General features: G+C 37.2%; 1 protein-coding gene across 7 annotated transcripts in view; it reads right to left on the bottom strand.

The window, feature by feature from the left end:
• The window catches only part of TFDP2 (transcription factor Dp-2), a 170,771-nt gene that overhangs the window by 78,564 nt on the left and 70,070 nt on the right, over nt 1-22,137 (bottom strand). The window contains exon 3 of one of the 7 annotated variants that reach the window (XM_046002559.1): nt 11,760-11,794. The exons of the other annotated variants lie outside the window; for them this stretch is intronic. The gene's annotated coding sequence lies outside the window, so the exon portion shown is untranslated. The remainder of the gene's footprint in view (nt 1-11,759; nt 11,795-22,137) is intronic. 7 annotated transcript variants of the gene reach the window in all.

The following is a 22,137-nucleotide window of genomic DNA, read 5'->3' as shown; positions in this document are numbered from 1 at the left end:
ATGAAATGTGTAAGCCTGATGATTCACAGACCTGTAACCCTGGGGCACATAATACATTGTATGTTAATAATTTTTAAAAAATGGAATTCTGATACATGCTACAATATGGATAAATCTTGAAAATACTATGCTAAGTTCAATAGGCCAGACAAAATGATCAATAATGTATGTCTCCACTTACATAAGGAAGTCACCTAGAATAATCAAATTCATAAAGACAAAAAATGAGAATAATGGTTACCAGTAGCCAGAGAAGGGGTAATATGGATTTTTTATTTAATGGGTACAGAGTTTCTTTTCGAAATGAAGAAAAAAATTGGAGATGGATAGTGGTGATGGTTGCACAACAATGTGAATGTACTCAAAACCACCAAATTACACACTTGAAAATGGTTAAGATAGTAAATTTTATGTTATGTATACATTACCACTATAAAAAAGATCTTAAACAAAATGTCAGCAAAGTTGATACAGCAAGAGATAAAAAAGGATATAACATTATAACCAAATGGTGTCTATCCAAAGAATGCTCACTGGCACAGATAATCCAAAAGAATCTCTAAAAAGGCTAGCAAAAGTAATAAATTTTAGTGAACTTACCAGTTTAACAAGGTTGCAGGGCTCAAAATATACAACATATAAAAATCCAGGAAAAGAGTAAACCTGACTTTAAAAAACAAAGCATCAAAAAACCCGAATAAATAATAATGGTGCCAGTGGACCTTCTTCTTCTTCTTCTTCTTTAAGATTTTATTTATTTATTTGACAGAGATCACAAGTAGGCAGAGAGGCAGACAGCGGGGCATCGGGGTGGAGGAGTGTGGAAACAGGCTCCCCGCTGAGCAGAGAATCCAATGTGGGGGTCAATCCCAGGACCCTGGGATCGTGACCTGAGCTGAAGGCAGAGGCTTCAACCCACTCAGCCACCCAGGTGCCCCGCCAGTGGACCTTCTTATCTTGTTCCTGTCTTATTTATTTATTTTTAAGATTTTATTTGACACAGAGAGAGAGAGAGAACAATCAGGGGGAGCAGGAGGCAGAGGGAGAGTGAGAAGCCGGCTTTCTGCTAAGCAAGGAACCAGATACGGGGCTCAATTCCAGGACCCTGGGATCATGACCTGAGTTGAAGGCAGACACTTAACCCACTGAGCCATCCAGGCACCCCCTCTTGTTCCTGTTTTAAATGGGAATGTGTTTCTAATGGAAATGTTTTAAATATGATACTGGCTAATAATTTAAAGATGGACTTTTAGAAAATATATTTCGAAGTATCTTTTAATTCCTACTTCATAGGGAGATTTTTAGAAAGTGACCAAATCTTTAAAAATGCAGCCCATAAAGTATTTCAAACAAAAATATGGTTCCTCCTGATCTACCTATATAAATGTATTATTGACAATTTCTTCTTATTAAACCAAGCATCTTTACTTTCTTGAGACAAACTCTACATGGTTCATGGTACACAGTTCTCTTATAATAATGCCGATTTTATTTGCTAATAATTTGTGGGTTTTTTTTGCTTTTAGATTGGTTTATAACTTTCTGTACTGTTAAATTTTATTATATGAGTTAAATTAGTTTTGTTTCATGTATTGAAAGCCTTTGGTTTTTTTTTTTTAACATTTTTAAAAAAGATTTTATTTATTTATTTGACAGACAGAGATCACAAGTAGGCAGACAGGCAGGCAGAGAGGGGAGGGGGAGAAGCAGGCTCCTTGCTGAGCAGAGAGCCTGATGAGGGGCTCAATCCCAGGACCCTGGGATCATGACCTGAGCCCAAGGCAAAGGCTTTAACCCACCGAGTCACCCAGGCGCCCCTGAAAGCCTTTGGTTTTATACTCTGTATGTTTTCCTGCCTGATTATCTATTCACAAAAACGGGGAAAAAGCTTGCCCATAAAACTCTGAAGAGAAGAGTCTTCCCCAGTCCCCTAAAGATTATTTATTTGAGAGAGAGGGAGAGCATGACAGAGGGGCAGAGGAAGAGGGACAAGCAGACTCCTTGCTGAGCCCAATGCAGGGCTCTATTCCAGAGCCCTGAGATCATGACCTGAGCTAAAGCTGTATGCTCAACTGACTAAGCCACCCACGAACCCAAAGAAGAGTCTTTTCAAAGTAATTTTTGGGGACAGTATTTCCATTTCTTTCAACATACTAGAATTCAGGTTTTCTACTTTTTAAAATAATCAATTTGGGGGGCACCTGCCTGGCTCAGTGAAAAGACCATGTGATTCTTGATCATGGAGTTGTGAGTTAAAGCTCCACTTTGGGGGGCGCCTGGGTGGCTCAGTGGGTTAAAGCCTCTGCCTTCGGCTCGGGTCATATTCTAGGGTCCTGGGATCGAGCCCTGTATTGGGCTCTCTGCTCAGTAGGGAGCCTGCTTCCCCCTTCTCTTTCTCTGCCTGCCTGTCTGCCTATTTGTGGCCTCTGTCTGTCAAATAAATAAAATCTTAAAAAAAGAAAAAAAAAAAGCTCCACATTGGGGAGTAGGGTTTACCAAAAAATATAAATAAAACAGACTTCAAAAAGATTAACATAATCAATTTGGTAATTTATATCCCCCCTGCAAATAATTTCTTTCATTTGTATTTTTAAATACCTTAACATAATTGCTATATGGTAATCTGATAATTTTTTCATAACTCTATATATAAATTCCACTAATGTTCCAACATTTTGGTTTTTTTTTGTTTTGTTTTGTTTTTTTTTTAAAGATTTTTATTTATTTATTTGACAGAGAGAGATCACAAGTAGGCAGAGAGGCAGGCAGAGAGAGAATGAGAGGGAAGCAGGCTCCCCGCGGAGCAGAGAGCCCGATGCAGGACTCAATCCCAGGACCCTGAGACCATGACCCGAGCCGAAGGCAGCGGCTTAAACCACTGAGCCACCCAGGAGCCCATGTTCCAACATTTTGTTAAATGATATCCTGAAGTTTGTTTACTACGGCCAATCTATCTGGATTTTTCAGTTTTACTTTTCTATCTTCTGATTTTTGTTCAATTTTGTTTTATTTTTACATATTCCTCCTCTTGCTAACCTTTGCGTAACTTTGGGAAGGGAATTCACTGTTTCATTCCTTTTTATTTTTAATTTTTTAAGGTTTATTTATTTTTTTTAGTAATCTCTACATCCAACATGAGGCTCAAACTTAAGACTGAGATCAAGGGGCACCTGGGTGGCTCAGTGGGTTAAAGCCTCTGCCTTCGGGTCAGGTCATGATCCCAGGGTCCTGGGATCGAGCCCTGCATTGGGCTCTCTGCTCAGCAGGGAGCCTGCTTCCTCCTCTCTCTCTGTCTGCCTCTCTGCCTACTTAAAATCTCTGTCGGTCAAATAAACAAATAAAATCTTAAAAAAAAAAAAAAAAGACTGAGATCAAGAGTTGGATGTTCTTCGGACTGAGCCAGTCATGTACCCCTCATTCCATTCTAAAATAACAAAAGCACATACACAACTTTGGCTGCATCCCACATATTTGTGTATGTGTGTGTATAGATAAAAATTGTATTTTCCTATTATTTTTAATAGTTGTTGCATTTTAGGTTTCTGTTTGGATTTAACAGTTGTTTGGGGAGAGAATGGATTCATTCTTCATTCATTAATTTCAAATTTTATTGCATTATGGCCAGATACAATGATCTATCAAATTTCTGCTTCACAGACTGCAAAGTTATTTTTGTTTTCTAGTATGGTGACCATCTTTAAATGTTCCATGAATGCTTGAGGAGAAGGGTTATTCTCTGTATCCAGTGTCAGAACTGTATTAATGTGAAGAGGGTATTCATTTAGGAGGGTGGCAGAGATGTGAACTTGGTTATATATGGGAAATTAATAACATAAGTGAACACATAGAGGATAATGGGAACCAGGACTTTCTGGGAGACTGTTTAGCTCTGTAAGCAACCACCGAACTGTCTTCCAAAGTTGTCTGCATCATTTTGCATTTTCCAATTTTGTATTTTCCATAACAATGAATGTGAGTCTCTGTTGTTCCACATCCTGGTCAAAAATTTAGTATTGTCATCTTTTTGGATTTTAGACATTCTAAAAGGAGTATAGTGCCATTTCACTGTTGTTTTATTTTTTATTTTTTTTAAGTATCTTATTTGTTTATTTGACAGAGATCACAAGTAGGCAGAGAGGCAGGCAGAAAGAGAGAGGGGGAAGCAAGCTCCCTGCCAAGCAGAAAGCCCGATGTGTGGCTCCATCCCAGGATCCTGGGATCACCACCTGAGCTGAAGGCAGAGGCTTTAACCCACTGAGACACCCAGGCGCCCCCCCACTGTTGTTTTAACTTGTAATTTCTTTCTTTCTTTTTTTTTTTTTTAAAGATTTTACTTATTTATTTGACAGAGAGAGATCACAAGTTGGCAGAGAGGCAGGCAGAGAGAGTGAGAGGGAAGTAGGCTCCCTGCCGAGAAGAGAGCCCAATGCGGGACTCCATCCCAGGACCCCGAGATCATGACCTAAGCTGAAGGCAGCGGCTTAAACCACTGAGCCACCCAGGCACCCCTAACTTGTAATTTCCTAATGCCAAATGATACTAAGTATCTTTTTATTATTTGCCTTTTTTAAGATTTTGAGAGGAGAGAGTGAGCTCAGGCATGCCTGCAAGTGAGCACAAGCAGGGGGGAGGGGCAGAGGGAGAGGGAGGAGCAGACTCACCCTAAGCAGGGAGCCCGATGTGAGGCTTGATCCCAGGACTCCAAGATCATGACCTGAGCCAAAGGCAGTTGCTTAACTGACTAAGCCAACCAGGCACCTCTTATTTGCCTTCTGTGTACATCCTTTGGTGAGGTATCTGTTCTCTTTTTAACTCAGCTGTTTTCTTACTGTTGTTGAAGACAACTGTTGTTATTATTCTTTTTATATTTTGGTTACTAGTCTAGGTAGTAAAGAATTTCTTACCCAAAGAGAAGTCTGGCTTTTGCCCTTAGCTCATGAGAGGTAATCTCTAAGTCCTGGGAATGTCTTACCTGATAAAAGTGTCTTGAACAATATAATTTAGGGTGGAGGCTTCAAGCCACAACAAGGAGATTTAGGGTGGGGGCACATCAGCTGACCTACTGAGGGACTGGAGACTTAATCAGCCAGCCACAGGAGCTGCTAGTCAGATTTATGTGACTAAACCCCAATAAAGACTTCAGATACCAAAGACAATGTGAGCTTCTCTGGCTGGCAATACTCTATGCAAGCTGTTGAAATAAATATCAATACTGGGAAAGTAACACTGTCTATGTCTTCAAGGGAAGTGGTAACTCCACATTTTCTTTTTCCTAACACCATAAATACTGTTCCAGAAACTCTTTGATTAGTTTTATTTACAGCCCTAGTAGCACTCTCTTTTTCACCTCTTGTCTGTATGCTTACAGTGTACCTTTTATTTCTCCTCAAACTTTCAACTTAATACATCTAGTACTCATGTATCACTGAAAGCCTTTAAACTATAAACTTTGTTTTCTTAAGTTTAAGGATATTGTCTTCTATTTCACCTTTGATTACTGCTTCTCTTCTATTTATTATTCTTTTCTTTATGAATACTACTTATTTGTACACTGAATCTTTATTCTTTTTTTTTTTTTTTTAAGATTTTATTTATTCATTTGACAGAGAGAGATCACAAGTAGGCAGAGAGGCAGGCAGAGAGAGAGAGAAGGAAGCAGGCTCCCTGCCAAGCAGAGAGCCCGATGCGGGACTCGATTCCAGGACCCTGTGATTATGACCCGAGCCGAAGGCAGAGGCTTAAACCACTGAGCCACCTGGCATTTTCATCCTTTTGATCCTTTTCTCCTGTTGCATTTCAGAAGACATCCTCTAACTTCTCTTCCACATCACTGACTTGATTTTCAACACTACCTTTTCACCCCTTCACTGTGAATTTTAATAGCAATATTTAATTTCAATATCTCTATGAGGTTTTTTTTTTAAAAAGATTTATTTATTTGAGGGTCGCCTGGGTGGCTCAGTGGGTTAAAGCCTCTGCCTTCAGCTCAGGTCATGATCCCAGAGTCCTGGGATCGAGCCCCGCATCGGGCTCTCTGCTCATCAGGGAGCCTGCTTCCTCCCCTCTCTCTGCCTGCCTCTCTGCCTACTTGTGATCTGTCTGCCAAATAAATAAAATAAAATCTTAAAAAAAGAGATTTATTTATTTGAGAGAGAGAGAGAGAGCATGCATGTGCAGGAGGAGAGACAGAGGGAGAGCAAATCTCAAGCAGACTCCCCAAAGAGGAGAGATAGTGAGAGAGGGAGTACAAGCTGGGGGAGTGGGATAGGGAGAAGCAGGCTTCCCGCAGAGCAGGGAGCCTGATGCAGGGCTCCATCCCAGGACCCTGGGATCATGACCCAAGCCAAAGGCAGACGCTTAACGACTAAGCCACCCAGGCGCCCCAATCTTGAAGAATTTCAAAATGCAGAAAAGTACAAAGAATGATTCAAGATCCCTTGTAATCATTCTTATTTCATCTAGCACCAGGCTCTGGAGTTAGTCTATATGGATTCAAATATGAGACTTCCCTCTCAGTTGTGTGATCTTGGGGAAGTAATTTAAACTATTTATTTCAATTTCTTTGAGAATAATCATTTAATTAGATTTAACTAGCTAATTAATGAGTGGATATTTATTTATTTGAGAGGGTGAGAGAGAGAGAGGATGAGTGGGGATGGGGCAGAGGGAGAGAGAATCTTAAGTAGACTCCATGTTCAGCATGGAGCCTGACTTACAGATCAATCTCACAACCCTGAGATCATGACCTGAGCTGAAGTCAAGGAACTGAGCCACCCACGTACCTTGTGAGTGGTTTTATACACTATCTGTTACTCAAAAATATTTAGCTATTATTAGTATAATCTTTGCTGATATCTTGGCTGGTTACCTTCTATGTCAATCTTCTGTCTTTAACATATAATTTCAGATTCATTAAACAACTCTGAGAAGAAAGCAAATATCATCTAATATCTTGTTTCTTCCAAGTACGATTTTCCTCTAGGACTTAAGTATAAGATTCCTTCATTTTGTAGTTTCTTAACAAGCCCATGATGGTTTTTTAAAAATGTTATCAAATTCTTAAAAAAAAAAATGTTATCAATTATCTGAAAGTTGACCAAACCACCCAGGTTTGATGTTTGCTAAGAGAAAAGTTATATAAATTCTAGTTGGTTTCTCTCTGTTACTGTCCACCTAGGTATTATTCGACTTTTAACTCTCAGTTCTTTATCTGGAGAAAAAATTGATTCATACAACTCTAGCCGAATATCTGTGTTGAGCAGTAGAGAAGATCATGACTCTCATCTAGTATGGAGATTAAGATCTCTTTGGGAATCCATTAAAATTATAAACTTTTTCTCCAGCACACAGAATTTTGTTTACCAATTCAATTGGTCATGTCTTAAAGTCAATTGGGGATCCTTGGTTAAGGAACCCCTGATTTACCATTTGCTCTGATGAACTAAGGAAGACTCTGATCCTGTTTTGCCTTGTTATGTGATGTACAGGATTAGCAATTTAATCCTGGATACTTTGAAAGAGAACATATTCTTCCCTAATCAAAACCAGGGTCGACCAAGAGTTGTTTAAGCTGGTGGCTGATACAAGAGAGTTCATTAAACTGTTCTCTTTCACTCTTGTACATATTTGAAATTTTCCAAAATAAGACACTTTGTTTGTATTTACTTGAAGTAGGACCTAAAAAAATGCATACCAACCCCATGGATTTTCTCCTTTCTGTCCCTTCCTACTACAATTCCCTTTACATTTGAAAATGCACTCAAACCAGTCCACTTCTTCCTTTACAGAACTGTGGTCACCAAGGGAAGTAGAGAGGTAATGATAAGAGAGATGGGAGGGAGAAAAAGAACCCTGGATGCTGCAGATAACAGTTGCAACACACAGCAGGTAGGTGCCAAGTTTCTAGCTAGCAAAGATCCTATTTCCTTAAGCTGTAGGTATGCAATACAAATGGGTAGAAAAATCTACCTTTTTCCTGTTTGTCCTTGCTATTCTGTCTTAGGAATCTGTCTTTACTTTTGCTGACAGAAAACCCTCCTAACGTCTGGCATATTTTAATTTTTATATCTAGTTTCTCATTCCACTTACAACTCTGCTTCTCTGTGTATTTTCATCTATTTGTTCATAGCATAACAGAGGAGATTAAGCAGGGTCCCACGAGCTGACTGCCTGCTAAGCCCAGACTTACCACAGCTGAATTCTTTTTTTTTCTTTTTTCTTTTTTTTTTTTTTTTAAGATTTTATTTATTTATTTGACAGAGAGATCACAAGTAGGCAGAAAGGCAGGCAGAGAGGCAGGCAGAGAGAGAGAGAGAGAGAGGGAAGCAGGCTCCCTGCTGAGCAGAGAGCCCCATGCGGGACTCGATCCCAGGACCCTGAGATCATGACCTGAGCCGAAGGCAGCGGCTTAACCCACTGAGCCACCCAGGTGCCCCCCACAGCTGAATTCTTAAGGTTAACAGTAATCTGGCACATGTGCGACCTGGGAACAACAGATAGGTGGAAGAGAGCTTGTGATCTATTCTTGCTTTCCTTAACTCTCATACTGTAATTTTACATATACAGAAGTATGTTTACTGATATCAGTGAGCATACAGAGTAGAGTATAGGGGGGAAAAAGTATTATTTTCTCTCAAGGAAGCTCCAGCCCAGATTAACAACAGCTAGAAACTGCTGATTTAAATAGGTTTAAATAGAAGCATTATAGCAACCAATCAGAAATATTCAAATTCACCTACAATAAAGTGCACATGATAAAACTTAGAAATTGGTGAGCTAATATGCCAATTATCAGAGACACTCTCAAAATAAAGTAAAAAACAAGTTAGCGAACAAATTATATTAAAAACAATTAGCATAATGAGGTAGATTGAGATTACTTAGGGATAGAAGGAAAAATTCCTTCTGGTCTTGTCAATGATGTTCTATATTAATCAAAGATTTCCTGAGAAAGACTGGAACATAGAGCAATGTGTTTAGAAGACTGACCTCCAATCTGAAAAATGTGATTTGAACTATCTCTACCAATTGGGAAAGTCAGTGCTCTGAGCTTCAGTCTTCTCATCTCTAAAATGGGTATAATAATAGTGCAATTCTTCCAAGGAGGTTGTGAGGATTATATGAAATAATGAACATAAAGAGCTTAGTTATTAGCACAGGGGCACCTGGCTGGCTCAGTCTGTAGAGTGTGCAACTCATGATCTTAGGGTTGTGGGTTCCTGCCCTATGTTGGGTGTAGAGATTACTTTAAAAAAAAAAAAAAAAAAAAGGAGTGTAGCACAATTCCTGGCAAATAGCACTTCAAAACACAACACACTTTTTATAAAAAGTAAACTGACCTCTTCTTTCAGGGTGTTAATCCCCTGAAAGTGCTGAGATAAAATAAGGTGTTAACTAAGGTCAAATGGTACTTCAGACAAAAAGTAAAAACATAAGGAAACCAAAAACAAAAACATAAATTACAGACCAGTCTCTCTCAAAAAATTTGAACAAAATTTTAGCAAACTGAATCGAAGAATATACAAAGAGAAGAATATATCATGCCTAACTGGAGTTTATGCCAGGAATCCAATGTTGGCTTAATATCAGTAAAATTAAAAAAAAAAAAAAGAAGAAAGTGTTATTCACTGTGTATCAAACAATTAAAAAGAAAAACTACACTATCATCTTAATCAATACAGATGAAGTATTTGACAAAATTCAACAACCATTGGTGGTAACAACTGTCAGTAGGCAAGGAACAGATGGGAACCTCCTCAATGTGCTACAAGGCAACTACTGAGAACCTATAGCTAAAAATCACACATTTAAATGGTTAAAAATTTGACTGCTTTCTCCTTAAGATTAGAAACAAGACAATGATATCTACTTTCACTGCTTCAACACTGAAATATTCTTAGGGCATTAAGTCAAGAAAAAGGAAAAGAGACATAAAAATAAGAAAGGAATAAGTTAAACACACAAAAGTTTGGGCTATGTGGAAAAGTCTATAGAATCTTCAACATTTTACTTATAGTGAGTTTACTGGCAATGTCACAGGCAACAAGATCAATATACAAAAATCAATTATTCTTCCACATTCCAGCAATTAAAAAGTCAGAGACTGAAATAAAAAGATGCAATTTATAATAGCATAAAAATATAAAATAGCAATAAATTTAACAAAATATGTGCAAGGCCTATACAATTGAAAATTAGATTTTGGTGAGATAACCTATAGAAATATAAATAATGGACAGATAAACCATGCTTATAAATTGGAAGATTCAATATTAAGATGTCATTTCTTTCCAAATTCACATATAGATTCAACTCAATTCCAATCGAAATCCCAACATGCACTTTTATAGAAATTTACAAATCGATTCTAAAATTTATACAAAAATGCAGAAGACCTAGTATAGCCCAAACAGCTCTGAAACAGAACAAAGTTGGAGGACTTACACTACCTGACTTTAAGACTTACTATACAGGTACACAGAGTGTCTCAATGTTGGTACTATTGATATTATGGACTGGCTAATTCTCTGTGATAGGTAACTGGCAGTACACTTTAGGCTGTTGAGCAGCATCCCAACCTCTACCCCATCAAAGGCAAATCTTTCACCTGCCAGTTAACAATCAAAAACATCTTCAGAATCTGCCACATGTCGAACGGGGGGCAAAATTACCCTTTGTTGAGAACTATTAAGCTATAGTAAGAAGTGTGTTACTGACATCAAGATAAATGTTTAAATCAATGGAACTGAACAAAATCTAGAAACAGACCCTCAACTTAGGAGTCAATTGCTATTTGACAAAGATACAACGCAATTCTATAGGAAAAGACAATCTTATCAGTAAATGATGCTGTAGTGACTGCTGTAGTGACTGGTTATTCATATGGAAGAAAAAATAAACCTTACCCCTCACCTCACTCCATACATGAAAATTTAACTCAAAACTTATCACAGATAAATTTAAGAGCAAAAACTATAAAACTCCAAGAAAAAATATAGGAGAAAGCTTAGTAATTCTGGCTTAGACAAAGATACCTTAGAACGTAAAGAAGCACAAACTTTTTAAATTGATAAACTGCAGATTACAATATAAAACATGTTTGTGCCTCAAAACGTACTGTTAAGAAGATAAAAAGGCAAGCTACAGACTGGGAGAAAATATTTGTAAAATAAATATCTGATAAAGGACTTGTATCCAGAATAAGACAATAATATTGCAAATAACCCAATAAAGGACAATGGACAAAAATTTTAAACAGTTTAAAAAAAAAGTTTAAACAGTTTCCTTACCAAAGAAGATATGCTGATGGCAAAAAAGCACATGAAAAGGGGCACCTGGGTGGCTCAGTGGGTTAAAGCCTCTGCCTTCGGCTCAGGTCATGATCTCAGGGTCCTGGGATCAAGCCCCACATTGGGCTCTCTGCCTGGCGGGGAGCCTGCTTCCCTCTCTCTCTCTGCCTGCCTCTCTGCCTACTTGTGATCTCTCTCTCTGTCAAATAAATAAATCAAATCTTTAAAAAAAAAAAGCACATGAAAAGATGTACAACATCTTTAGTCATTAAGGAAATGCTTATTAAAGCCACTCTATCATACCACATAAGCCCACGTGAATAGCTAAAATGAAAACAGACCAACCATACCAAATGCTGACAAGGACATAGGGAACTAGGGCTCCTGTAAGTTGCTGATGGGAATACAAATTTGTATAAGCATTTTAGGAAACATGTTTGGCAATTTTTTAAAAGTTAAGCATACACTTACCAGATGACCCAGCAATTCCATTCCTAGGTATTTACCTTAGAAAAATAAAAACTTATGTCAACACATAAGCTTGTATTTGGATGTTCATAATAGCTTTACTCATAATAGTCCACAAGAGGAAATAACACCAATGTTCATCAACTCATGAATGGATAAACGAATTGCGGTAAACCCATGTAAGGGAATGCTACTCAGAAATAAAAAAGAACAACAACAACAACAACAAAGAACTACTAATACACACAACATGAATAAATCTCAAAAGCATTATCCTAAGTATAGGCATGCAGATACAAAGGACATTAACGAAGTATCCCAATTATTTGATATAGCTAAAAATAATTCTGATTTTCAGTAGTTTTTTTGTGGTTATTTAATTAACTGACTTTTAACTACCTTTTGTTATTTAGATGTCTCCTCTCATATCCCTAGAACAACTACAAACCCTTCTCCCATAAGGGTTATTGTATATCTCTGCAGAGCAGTTCACAATACAACCACACATTTGTAGATCAATGGACAGACTCCATAATTCTCATTCAATAAAACAAGTAGAATGTAGTTCACATATCACAATAGATTCAGGATACCTGGGTTCAAATTCCAGCTGATTCCCTGGGGTAACCTGTGTTAAGTCATTTAATCTACATGAGATTCCCTATTCTTATTCGTTAAACTGAAAAGCACTGGGGTAAAGTGCAGAAAGAGTGTTAGGGACAGCAGAGTGGTACAATCAGCAATCCCAATGAATGTGAGGCTGTAGTAAGGAAAGAAATCTCCTGAAGAAACTAAAAGTGATAAAGCAAGTTTCTAAATCTTGGTATTCCTAGCCCTTTCCCTGTATCAGCATTCTCTGATATTCATCTTGATAAACATGATCACGAAGAGGAAGAAAAGATGAAGGAGAAAAGTGCATGCCATAGTAAGACCAAGTGTTTTCATTGTCTGAATAGCCCACACATATTTATTGAGTACCTATAAAGGTCAAGCCAGTGCTTGGCACTGGGGATTCAACAGTGCATAAAATAAGTAAGACACAGTTCCTACCTGCTGGGAAGTTTAACCCTAGTGGGAAGGCACTGACAACTAAATGGTCAATTTCAATATAGTGCAAGTAATGCAGAAACAGGATAGCACAGGGGGCCACGAGGGCAGAGATAAGACAACTAAACCCAGAGAAAATGAAACAGGATGACAGGGCATCCAGTCAAACTTGAATTTCAAATAAACAATGAATACCATTGCAGTGTAAGTATGTCCCAAATATTGTCCTATATTTTCATTTGTTACATCTGGAAGCCCTAGGTGGGGATGATAACTTGGAAAAGTGCCTCAGAGGGGATATTTAAGACGAAAACTTAATTATTACTTGTCCCCAACAAATTTGGACCCAGAAAATGTTTATCTGTTGCTGGCCTGTAAAGACACCATATGGCAAGGAGCCAAGGAGGAACCGGGGGCTCTTACCAAGAGCCATGTAGTAAGACACCTTTTAGAAGTATGTCTTCCAGGGGTACATGGATGGCTCAGTGGGTTAAAGCCTCTGCCTTCGTTTTTTGGGTCATGATCTCAGGGTCCTGGGATCGAGCCCCACATTGGGCTCTCTGCTCGGTGGAGAGCCTGCTTCCTCCTTTCTCTCTCTGCCTGCCTCTCTGCCTACTTGTGATCTCTCTCTCTGTCAAATAAATCAATAAAATTAAAAAAAAAAAAAAAGAAGAAGTACATCTTCCAGACATATACTGACTTTTAAAATGCCTCCAGGTGATTTTGTTTGACTGAGTAGTGGAGGTGCTTGGGAGCTAGACTGTGAAATGTACTTACGAGGCAGTGTGTGTACACCAAGAGAGGAAATTTGCACAATGATCTGGAAATGAGGTTTAAGATAAGTGGAGATTTTCAGGATGTTTATGTGACAAACTTTTCACACTCAATACCTTCTCCACTCCATAGTCCAGCCCTCAGAAGACTACAGCCCCACTCAACAGCTTGGATACAATACATGAGAGACCCTGAGGCAGAATCACCTAGGTAAGCCACTCTGACCCTCAGAAACTGTGTGAGATGCAAAACGTTTGTTGTTTTAAACTCTCAGGTTTTAGGATAACTTGTTATGTGGCAATAGGTAAGTAATGCTGTGCCCAGCAGAGGAGTTCTGCACCCCGAAATAACTGGCCTGCACTGGTACCGCATCATGCCCACCCATTGCTGAGAACAGCCATAGTTAGTATGGGTAGCTTCAGCAAGGATGAGGTGGTGGACCAGAGGCGCCACAGCTGTGACTGTCACTCACTCACACCTCCCACCAGCAGGAAAATACACCATTTGGTGTATTTCCATGGCCACCCCAGCATAACAAAAGTTCATTAAGGACAGCATAGCCTTTCTGGAACAAAATAAGATCTTTCTAAAAGAACAAAACAAAACAAGAATATTTCTCTGAGTTCAGCTCAGTCACTTGAGAAAATTGCATAAAAACAGAAAGATAAGTAAAATAATACAGTAAATTAACAAAGCGAAGAAAAACTCCAAGTCTCAGATTAGCTGTGGTTCTCAGCTTGATTTTGTGTGTGTTAAGAATTAATACTGCTCTCCCAATCAGGAAAATAATCTGTTCCTGGGTCGGTTGTTTTGACTCTCCCATCCAGAAGGGAATTTCTGAAACTTAAGCATAGTGTACAAGTGAAGAGCTGTGAACTGCGGTTAAACAAATAATCCAGAATTTTTAAGAGTACTTTGATGAAACAATTTGAGTGTCATTAATTCCATAAATTATTTTATTTCAATAGATTAAGTTTAAGTGATTTCATTCCAACCATCTAATGTGAACAGAAAAATGTCAGAGAAAAAATTTTTTTCTCCAAAATACAGGATGAGTTAAAAGGGAGTGGGTAATAGTATAGAACTAAATATGACTGCAGGGAGATAGATGCTGGAATTTTTCTTTGATCACAGCCCCTAGACTCAGCCCTTGGCTTTATAGTAGAGTTTTCTATCCAAATCATCTCAGAGTTCATGCTAGTACGACATATTTGCCCCAGGCCATTTCAGTACCAACAAGCTTAGTATGTACTTATGTTAGAATCCTTTAAGGTTTGTGTCCAGATATATCAGATATCACTCTTCTCTCCTCATGGCCTGCAAAACAGTCACAATCATTTTACAAGATCCCAAATTCAATTTTCACAGAAACTGAAATAAGGACATTACCTTAAAGGACTTACATCTTCAGGATAGTTAATTCACTGATTTAAGTAAAGCCTGATCTAACCTGTGTTCTCTAGGAATTTCTGAGTCAGTTAACATTTTTAAGTATTCTATTTTTTAAATATCCAATTCATTTAAAATTTGCCTTGGTATACTAATCTAGATATTAAAAGAGAGAACATAGTAATGAAAGAAAATAAAATCTAGACTATCTCTGAATTTGAGTATCTGGTATTATAGAATAAAACAACAGTTATTCAGCTATTTTCTCCAAATTCGGTAGCAATTTTCTGTATTTGCTTTGATTATATAAAATTGATACACATATTAAACAAAACCCTGAAGTATCAGACCTAAGTCCCATGCATTTTCTCTATAGCCACACTAACACATACGGTTAAGATTTTCCAATGACTGTATCCACGATTCCTAAGACTTGTTGTTGGTTCATAGTGAGATCTAAAGATCTAGAACCAAAAACCAAGGAAAGCTTTAAAAACTGGCCAGCAAAACAATCAACAATTTCTAGAGGATTAGCTGCCTTTTTAACTCAACAGTACACTATAAAATTTTGTGATCCAGAAAAGGAAAAAGCTGAGAAAAAAAACACCCAACATAAAATTCATTAGTATCATCCAGGATAACAGATGCAACCCAGACACAGTTTCATTGTTTCTAAGCTCTCTCTCTGCTTACAGTTCTCTTTCCTCATATTTGGAGATTCTTTTATTTTCTTCCTCATAAAACATCATTTTTTTCTAGTTCTCTTTGTTTGCAAATAATCAATATATAGTAGAATTTTTTTTTCATTTTATTTCATTTTATTTTCAAGTGGGCAGAGAGGCAGGCAGAGAGAGAGAAAGAAGAAAGCAGGCTTCCTGCTGAGCAGACAGCCCGATGTGGGACTCAATCCCAAGACCTCGAGATCATGACCTGAGCCGAAGGCAGCGGCTTAACCCACTGAGCCACCCAGCCCCTATATTGTAGAATTTCTTACTTCACTGATTATCTTTTTTTTTAAAATATATATATTTTAAAGATCTTATTTATTTATTCGACAGAGATCACAAGTAGGCAGAGAGGCAGGCAGAGAGAGAGGAGGAAGCAGGCTCCCCACCAAGGAGAGAGCCTGATGCGGGGCTCGATCCCAGGATCCTGGGATCATGACCTGAGCCGAAGGCAGAGGCTTTAACCCTCTGAGCCACCCAGGTGCCCCTCACTGATTATCTTAAGAGAAAGTTTCACTTTGGGGCGCCTGGAGAGCCTGCTTCCCCCCTACCCCTACCTGCCTCTCTGTCTGCCTCTCTGCATACTTGTGATCTCTGTCTGTCAAATAAATAAATAAAATCTTTAAAAAAAAAAAAAAAAAGAGAGAGAAAGTTCCACTTTGAAAAATTTTCACAAAAATTTTACTTTGTGAGAGAACAACTTTCTCTTACTCCCACTCAAATGCTCCTTTACAAACTAGAGAGGCAAAATTGGAGGGGAGGAGACAAGTAGAAACTACCAGAAAACCTGAAAAAAAAATTTGACGATAGAATTTTGTCATTGTATCATTCATTTAACAAACAGATATTAAGCCCCTATAAGTCAGGTACTATGCTAGGGCCAAGTCCTACTTTGTTCTCAAGAGCCTGCCATTACAATATAATCTTAAAATACCAATGAGGCTAATAAAATTATATTTATATCAAGTTACATTAATTACAGTAAATACCTTAAAAGTAAATTAGATACTGTTACGCTGAAAAAAATAAATAAAATCGGAAAAAAAAAGTAAATTAGATAAAGATGTAAATAAAATTATATACACACAAACATAATTGTTTTGGCGGAGAGGTTCTGAATTGTTTTGTGCTTTCCACCTTATGCTAAGGATTCTGACAACAGGAAGAAAGAAATCACTTCCAAGAATTACACACATAGAGTTACGAAGAGGGTATCTGTAGATAAAATGGAAAGAAAATCAAGATGTTAAGATTTTTTTTTTTTTTTTTAAAAAGAACATTTCGGGCTCCCAGGTGGCTTAAGACTGTTAAGCATCTGCCTTCGGCTCCGATCATGAGCCCAGGGTCCTGGGATAGAGTCCTGCATCAGGCTCCTGGCTCCACGCGGAGTCTGCTCCTCCCTCTCCCTCTGCCCCTCCACCCTGCTCATATTCTCTCTCATGTCCTCTCAAATAAATAAATAAATAAATAATCTTTAAAAAAAAACAACAACAGAATATTTCAAAGTTATCAAAGCTCTAAAAGTAATATAAAAATCTGTGTAGTACTTTACATTTTATTTGAATCTAGTGATGTTTCTTATTACAATAGCCAACAAAGTCTATCAACCTACTTACTTCTTTTTGCCAAAAAACATTATCTTCAATTTTATAACTCTTTTATAACTTTTATAAAGTCATACAGAAATAAAATTCAATTATAAAAATATACTTGACAGATTCAAACCAAATTTCATTAGAAGTTATATTATAGGATATTATATTAATATTTCAGTCTTACTTTAAGTATTAAATGTATGCTATTTTAAAAATCCACATCCATGGACTTGACTTGTTATAATATCCTTTAAATGCATGCAATGCTTATAAAATAATTCTTGTATTTCAGCTTCCTGGAATGAAACAAAATGTATCTGATATAGAACTGTATACTACAACAATGTTTTATTATAACTCATAACCAAACTATGGAAAATATTCTTTACCGCATTAATCATCAGGGAAATGTAAATTAAAACCACAGTGCATTACCAATACATACCCACCAGAATGAGTATAAGGAAAAAGATTTTAAAATACCAAGTATTAGCAAGAATATGAGCAATAGGGAATCCTCATATACTGCTAGTAGCAGTGTAAATTGGTATTATCACTTCGGAAAAAGTCATCTGGAAGTATCTACTAAAGTTGAGCAAATGTATATTCTAACCAAACAATTCCAATCCTAGGTATATGCCCTAGAGAAATGTGTGTATATGTTCACCAAAGGACATGGACTAGAAACTTCATAAGATCATTAACTGTAATATGCCCACACAGAAAACTACCCAAATACCCAATAACATTAGAATGAATAAATAAATTATGATTTATTCACACAGTGTAACATGAAAATTATCAACTACAACTACATACAATATGAATGAATCTCACAAACATAACGTTCAGCAGGAAAGGTAGTCACAAAAGAAAAAATACCATAGGATTCCATATATAAAGCATAAAAATAGACAAGAATAAATCTATGCTATTAAAAGCCGAGACTGATACAACTTAAAAAAAAAAAAAAGAATTATTTCAGCAACCATTTTTATTCACTATGTAATTTATAAAAAAGAAGAGAAGGAGGGAGTGGGTAAAAAATAAAAATAAAAATAAGAGGAGGAGAAACAAGGTTAAATGTCAGAATAAGGTAATTCAATCTTTTCCTGAACAATAAACATTTGATTTTTTAATTTTTTAAAAAAGATTTTACTTATTTTTTGACAGAGAGAGCAAGAGAGGGAACACAAGCAGGGGTAGTTGGAGAGGGAGAAGCAGGTTTCCTGTGGAGCAGGGAGCCTAATGCAGGGCTTGATCCCAGGACCCTGAGATCATGCCCTGAGCCAAAGGTAGATTCTTAACCAACAGGAGCCACCCAGGTGCCCCTACATGTGGTATTTAAATTGCTAGATTTAATTAATTTTCTTTTTTTTAAATTTTTTAAATGATTGTATTTATTTATTTGAGAGAGAGAGAGCATGAGAGGAGAGAGGTCAGCAGGAGAAGCGGACTCCCTGCCTAGCAGGGAGCCCGATGCGGAACTCGATCCCAGGACTCCAGGATCATGACCTGAGCCGAAGGCAGTCGTTTAACCAACTGAGCCACCCAGGTGCCCTGCTAGATTTAATTTTAAAAACACTATGTTGGGGGGGTGCCTGGGTGGCTCAGTTGGTTAAGCATCTGCTTTCGGCTTGGATCATGATCCCAGGGTCCTAGGATTTGAGTCCCGCCAGTTTAGTTGTTACTAAAAGTAAGCAAGATGGCTAGCTGAAGTCAAATATGTGGAAAGGTTTTCTTCTGTGAAAATAACAATGGGCCATATGGGAAAAGGAAACAAAACAATCAGATCAATGCCATTTTTCAAAACACTAATTAAATAAGAAATCACATAAAGACCTTTTAATTTCAACAGTACTCTACTCTGTCAATTGAGTTATAAGGCGATTCACTGAAAGTTGAGTATTAAAATAAAGAAACAAGTTTGCAGATATCCTTTCCTCCAAAAAGAAGAATTTAAGTTTATCATCCTTTCATAAAAAAACAATTATTTCAAGAACTATAAAATCAGGTATCACCATCACACTTTTCAAAATAAAGCAATTTAGTGGGCCCTGGGTGGTTCAGTCGGTTAAGCGTCTGCCTTTGGCTCAGGTCATGATCTCAAGGTCTTGGGATCAAACCTCTCAGCAGGTTCCCTGCTCAGAGGGGGTGCCTGCTTCTCCCTCTCCCTCTGCTCACACTCTCTTTCTCCCTCAAGTAAATAAACAAAATCTTAAAAAAATATATAATAAAGCAATTTATATGAACTATTTGTAGAATGGGATAGCTGTCTATTTTCAGATCATTAAGATATTTTTAAATATCCTGAAACCAAACCCAGATTCTAAAGGCAAAGCCAGAACCATTCACTGTGTTTATTAAAATACAATCTCTTATTAAGTCTTGCACAGTAAGAGAGGCCAAACTCACCCTAACATGACCTTAGATTCAGAAGCCTGCCAAAGAATCTGTATAGAAATAGCAACTAAATGTTGCTTATACCTACTGTTTAAAGTATTATAAAATAAAACAAAAGCTTACTAGTTATCTCAGGACTTAAATAGTGAAGTAAAATCTGACAAAGAGAATATGGGCAAATATTAGCAGCCTTTTAAATTAAACATACAAGTTTAAATTATATAAGCTAATTTATTTTTAAGATTTTGAACACTGAAATAATCTTTAACACTAATACCCTACCTTTTTCACCTTTCCAACTCCTTTAAAATTTTTCTCATTGAGAAAGTAACAGTTCAATTCTATATCTGAAATTAATAATGTACTCTATGTTGGCTAATTGAATTTAAAAAAAAAAGTTAAGGTTCCCTTCTTGGCAGAAATGCACTATTATGGTCCCTACAGGGAGCCATTCCAGCAGCACTCTTGATAGAACTGTGAATTCCTTCTGTTCCTACTGCTTAGCCCACAAATTCCTTTATTGCTGTTTCCAGGTTGTAAAGATCTGTTCAAAAATGTTACAAAGCCTGAAACAATTAGTTTCACTATAAATGTATGTACTCTAACCTTAGCTGGTTCCCTGCTGCTACTCAGGGATCCCAGAATCATCTCTAGATTAGAAAGGATTAAAAATAGTATAGAACAGGTTCTAAGCAACAATACTCTCCAAATGGAGAATTTGTAAGTTTCTCTCATAATTAAGCGGTGTTCATCCAGGAAATTCCAAGTTTTTATGAAATGTAAACATCAATCAATGTAATTCACCATACTCATAGGCTAAAAATACCCCACCATTTAATCATTGTGCTGGTACAGAAAAAAACATTTAACAAACTTCAACAACTGTTCATGATCAGAACACTCAGAAAACTAAGATTAGAAGGGAAACTTACTCAACCAGATGGAAGGCAGCTATGAAAATTCTACAGCTAACATCATAACTATTAACACGGACTTGATGCTTTCTTTCCTCCTAAGATCAGAAACACAGCAAAGATTTCTGCTCTCACCATTTCTATTCAACTTTGAACTAGAAGTCCTAGTCAGTCATATCAGGAAAGAAAAAGAAATACAAATTGGAAAGGAAAAGTAAAACTGTCTTTAATCGCAGATGACATGACAGTATACGCAGAAAATTCTAAGGAATTTATCCAGACTTAGTTAGATTACAGAGTTGTAGTGATCAAAATAGTATGGTACTGGCACAAAAAAAGACACGCAGATCAATGGCACAGAGCAGAAAACCCAGAAATGAACCCATAACTATACGGTCAACTAATCTTCGACAAAGCAAGAATATACAATGGGAAAAAGAATGTCTCCAAATGTGTTGGGAAAACTGGACAGCAACATGCAAAAGAATGAAACTGGACCACTTTCTTACACCATACACAAAAATTAACTCAAATTTACACTGACCTCTACCTCTGAAACCAGTAACACATGTTAACTACTTGAATTTAAATTAAAAAATTTAAAAAAAAATCTCAAAATTTAGATTAAAAACCTAAAACGGGAGACCCGAAACCATAAAAATCCCAGAAGACAGCACAGGCAGTAACTTCTTTGACACTGTCCATAGCAACATCTTTCTAGATGTCTCCTGAGCAAGGGAAGCAAAAGCAAAAATAAACTACTGGGACTACATCAAAATAAAAAGGTTCTGCATAATGACGTAAACAACAAAACTAAAAGGCAACCTACAGAGTGGGAGAAGATATTTGCAAATGACATATTCGATAAAGAGTTAGTATCCAAAATATATAAAGAACTTACAAAATTCAACACCCCCAAAATGAATAATCCAATTAAAAAATGGGCAGAATACATGAACAGACATTTCTCCTAAGAAGACATACAGATGGCCAACAAATACATGAAAAGATGCTCATTATCACTTATCATCAGGGAAATGCAAATCAAAACCACAAGATATCACTTCACACCACTAGAAGGGCCAAAATCCACAACACAAGAAACAAGTGTTGGTGAAGATATGGAGAAATCTTCCTGCACTGTTGGTGAGACTGCAAACTAGTGCAGCCACTGTGGAAAACAGTATGGAGGGTCCTCAAAAAGGTTAAAAATAGAACTATTCTACAGCCCACCAATAGCACTACTAGGTATTTGCCCAAAGAAACAAAAAATACTAAATCAAGGGGATACAGGCTGATGTTTATAGCAGCATTACCTACAATGGCCAAATTATGAAAACAGCCCAAGTGTCCATCAACTGATGAATGGATAAGAAGATGTGATACACATATATACAATGGAATATTACTCAGTCATAAAAAGAATGAAATCTTGCCATTTGCAATGACATGGATGGAGCTAGAGAGTATTATGCTAAATGAAATAAATCAGTCAGAGAAAGACAAATACCATATGATTTCACTCATATGTGGA

This window comes from Meles meles, chromosome 4, assembly GCF_922984935.1.
Source record: "Meles meles chromosome 4, mMelMel3.1 paternal haplotype, whole genome shotgun sequence".
Lineage (NCBI taxonomy): Eukaryota > Metazoa > Chordata > Mammalia > Carnivora > Mustelidae > Meles > Meles meles.
The sequence above is the reverse complement of the archived record's forward strand: the minus strand, read 5'-3'. Positions and strand labels throughout refer to the sequence as shown.